Source organism: Otolemur garnettii, unplaced genomic scaffold (assembly GCF_000181295.1).
Source record: "Otolemur garnettii isolate 467f Iridium unplaced genomic scaffold, OtoGar3 scaffold00051, whole genome shotgun sequence".
In the NCBI taxonomy this organism is placed as follows: Eukaryota; Metazoa; Chordata; class Mammalia; order Primates; family Galagidae; genus Otolemur; species Otolemur garnettii.
This window is the reverse complement of record NW_003852446.1, coordinates 2,486,647-2,491,166: the sequence shown is the minus strand read 5'-3', so window position 1 is coordinate 2,491,166 and position 4,520 is coordinate 2,486,647.

Sequence of the window (4,520 nt, the reverse complement as noted above, 5' to 3'; positions counted from 1 at the left end):
AAAAAAAAAAAAAAAAGAATTTTTTATGTTTTTAATTTTTCAAAGAAAATATTTTTAAAATATATCAACCCTTATCAGCAACCACTTTGCATTCCAATATGTGAACCCTCACTGAGAGGCCTGTATCTAAGTGGCTTTAAACCTTAACATTATACAGAAATCTTAAACAAAATAACAATATGAAGGCTTGCCTTTTTCTTTGAAAACAGTGAACTATCTGGCAACTACTCAGATTTTTTTTGTGGTTTTCGAATGTGACTCCATGAGAGAGTTCAGCACATCTGGCTGACAATGCCTTGCTTTCCTTCTGTGCTGGAAGAAATAGAAGTGTATGTTCATTTTGAAGAGGATGTTTATTTCACAAAGGGTGTGTTATCTTCACAAGACCCCACCCCTTCACTGAAATGGGAGCCAGGATCAGGAGCACTGCTATGAAACCGGATTTTTTTTTAATCTTCAGAACTTGGGGGAATGTGTGTTTGCAAACAGTTTCCATATTACTATACATGCCAATTCTGTAACTATGAAAATAATAACACTGGATCAAAAAATAAAAGAGTTGATCACCTCTGTAATTATTTTCATTTGTAAGCCAGAGCATTGTACTTGCATTGATTAAAAAAAAAAAAAAAGACTTTAATCTGAGGCCTTGTGCAACATTGGAAACATTTTTGAGTTGATGAAATTCATTTTCAATTTTTACCTAAACTACCTACAGCTGTTTCATTTAAACCAACAAAGATTTGAAAAGAAAAATACTATTATTTCTGGAGCTGAATTCAACCTAGCCATGCCTCAACAGACTGCTGAACCCTTAGGAAAGCACTGTTAGAAAACTTTTACAAGCCTGGTCTCCAGGGATTGTTCTTAGCAAGTGGTTTTAAAATGTGTGGCTCATACCTGTAATCCAGGTGTGTAATCCAGCACTCTGGGAGGCCCAGGAGGGTGGCTTACTTGAACTCAGGAGTTTGAGACCAGCCTGAGCCAGAGGGAGACCCTAACTCTAAAAACAGCTGAGTGTTGTGGCGGGCACCTCTAGTCCCACCTACATGGGAGGGTGAGGCAAGAGGATCACTTGAGCCCAAGAGTGTGAGGTTGCTGTGAGCTCAAGCCATAGTACTCTACAGAGGGTGAGAAAGAGAGACTCTGTCCCAGACAAAATGTGGGCTCGGCGCCTGTAGCTCAACTGGCTAAGGTGCCAGCCACATACGCTGGAGTTGGTGGGTTCAAATCCAGCCCAGGCCTGCCAAACAACAATGACAACTACAACCAAAACATAGCCATGCATTGTGGCAGGTGCCTGTAGTCCCAGCTACTTGGGAGGCTGAGGCAAGAGAATTGCTTAAGCCCAAGAGTTGGAGGTTGCTGTGAGCTGTGACGCCACAGCATTCTACCCAGGGTGACAGCTTGAGGCTCTGTCTCAAAAAAAAAAGTGTGTATTTAGCCAAGTATATGGTAGTTCATCAAATATGTAGCATGACCCACTAGATGGGCTATAAACAGAAATGGACAATAACCAGTGTTGGCAGGATGCAGAGAAACTGGAGTTCTCATATACACTGGTGGAAGTGTAAAATGGTGCAGCTACTTTGGAAAGCGATCTGGCCTGTAAAACTTGCCCGCAAATGCTCATAGCAGCATGATTCATAATAACCATGAAGTGAAGCAACCCAAATGCCCACCAGCTGATGAATGGATAAACAGAATGTGGCATAGGCACATACACAATGGAACATAAAGGTACATGCTATAACATGGATGAACTTTGAAAATATACTGAAATAAGTGAAAGAAGCCAGTCACAAAGGCCACATGTTCTATGAGTCAATTTATATGACGTGTCCAGACCAGACAAACCTAGAGAGACAGGGTAGTTGCCTAGGGCTGAGTGGGAAGAGGTTGAGAAGAAATGGGGAGTAACTGCTATTGGGCATAGGGTTTCTTTGGGGGGTTAAGAAAATGTTCTAAAATTAGTAGCAATGGCTGTACAACCTTGTAAATATATTAAAAACTACTGAAGTTTATACTTTAAAATGGTCAGTTTTGGGCAGTGTCTGTGGCTCAGTGAGTAGGACGCTGGCCCCATATACCTAGGGTGACAGGTTTGAACCCATCCCCAGCCAAACTGCAAAAAAAAAAAATAGCTGAGCATGTGGCAGGCACCTATAGTCCCAGCTACTCGGGAGGCTGAGGCAAGAGAATCGCCTAAGCCCAAGAGCTGCAGGTTGCATGGGCCTCTACCGAGGGCAACAAAGTGAGAGCCTGTCTCTTAAATAAATAAATGAAAATAAAAAATGAATAAAATGGTCAATTTTATGGTATGTAAGTTATGTCTCAATAAAAAAAATGTTTTGAAATACATAGCATGTCACTACCACAACTCTATTGACTTCCTTGTAGGAAGTAAACAAAGAGCATTGTGTAGTGGGTAAGATAACAATCTAGTCCCTCTCCTTCGCCTAAGTCATACTTGGAATTTAACTCTCCAGACATACCGATCTCCACTGATCCAAAGAGGCAACACTTCACACTGGGTGCTGCCATCCTTTTGCCACTTCACCACATTGTAAAAATCCCACGATCACATTGGACTACGTCAATTAGAAGCAAATATTACAGAGAGCAGTGTAAGTAAAGTTTTGCAAATGGTGCCCTTTCTAAATCTTTTCTTTTTCTTTTCTTTTCTTTTCTTTTTTTTTTTTTGAGATAGAGTCATACTCTGTCACCCTTTGTAAAGTGCTGTGGCATCATCATAGCTCACAGCAACCTCAAACTCCTGGGCTCAAGCAATCCTCTAGCCTCAGCCTCCCAAGTAGCTGAGACTACAGGTGCCTGCCACAATACCTGGCTAGTAATTTTTAGTAGAGATGGGGGTCTCGCTCTTGCTCAGGCTGTTCTCGAACTCCTGACCTCAAGCAATTCGCCCGCCTTGACCTCCCAGAGTGTTAGGATTACAAGTGTGAACCCCCTGTCTCTTTCTTAACCTGGATCAGTGTCCTCCACAGAATCCTATGGCTCCAGAGAATAGAACCATATAAGGCAGCTCTATCTGGATATCCAGCTGGGGAGCACAATTCTCCAAACTTTTCCCCAGGCTTCTGGATGGCCATTTCTCTTGTCCACCCTGTGGTGGGAGGTGTGTGTCACTTGATACTATGGATGTATTTCAGATATTTTTTTTTTTGAGATCAGAGTCTCACTCTCGTGCCCCAGGCTAGAGTGGCATGGCATCAGCCTCGTTCATAGCAACCTCAAACTCCTGGGCTCAAGCACTCCTCCTGCCTCAGCCTTCCAAATACCAGGGACTACAGGCGCCCACCACAAGAACCAGCTAATTTTTTCTATTTTTAGTAGAGATGGGGTCTCACTCTTTCTCAGGCTAGTCTTGAACTCCTGAGCTCAGGGCATCCTCCTTCCTTGGCCTCCCAGAGTGCTAGGATTACAGGTGTAAGCCATTGTTCCCAGCCTCAACTATGTTTCCAAACTGTCTTAACTTATAAACCTGATTTTTATAGAAATAAGTGAAATTTGAACAAATTCAGGACAGGCTTAAAAGATAAATCTTATGAATCATTTTAGTAAATGACTAATTACCTCTATTTCCTTGTTGGGTCATCTTTTGCTTTCATATATTTAGTTTACCTAAAACACAGGAGACATATAAAGATTCTGTACTATAGATACATTCATATATATCCAAATGTTTATTTATGTGTATAATTCATTAGAGAAGAGCTTCCTAAGCTCGGAAAACAGTTAAGTTCAGATCTTAAATGATCAAGTTAATTTAAAGCTTTCTTTATAAGCTTTCTTTTAATTTCCAAAACCACACATCCCAAACTTAATAAGGCTAATTCTAGGTAGGTTTTGTTCTTTCCCTTCTTCCTTTCTTTTTATGAAACTCTGTCTCACATCAGCTCATATGATGATGAAGCACGGTATAAATATGAAAGTAATAACTAAATTTTAAAAATAATAATTGTGTTGTCCAAATGTGCATCAGCAGAAGAATGGATAAACGAAATGTGATAGTGGATGATACTTCAGCCTAAAAAAAGGAAGAAAATTGACCCATACCACCACATGGATGAGCCTGGAGGACATTAATCTAAGTGAAAGAAACCAATCACAAAAAGACGATGACTCCACTTACGAAGTACCTAGAGTAGTCAAATACACAGAGACAGAAAATATGATAGTGGCCACCAGGGGATGAGGGGAGGGGAATATTGGGGAGTTGTCTAACGGGTACAAAGTTTCAATTTTGCAAGATGAAAAAGTTCTAGAGATTGGTTGCACAACAGTGAGAATACATTTAATACTACTAAACCATACACTTAGAAATGGTTAAAATGGTAAATTCTATATTATGTGCAGTTTACCACAATTAAGAAGTTTTCAAGGCTCAGCGCCTGTGACTCAAGCGGCTAAGGCGCCAGCCACATACACCTGAGCTGGCGGGTTCGAATCCAGCCCTGGCCCACCAAACAACAATGACAGCTGCAACCAAAAAAAAAAAA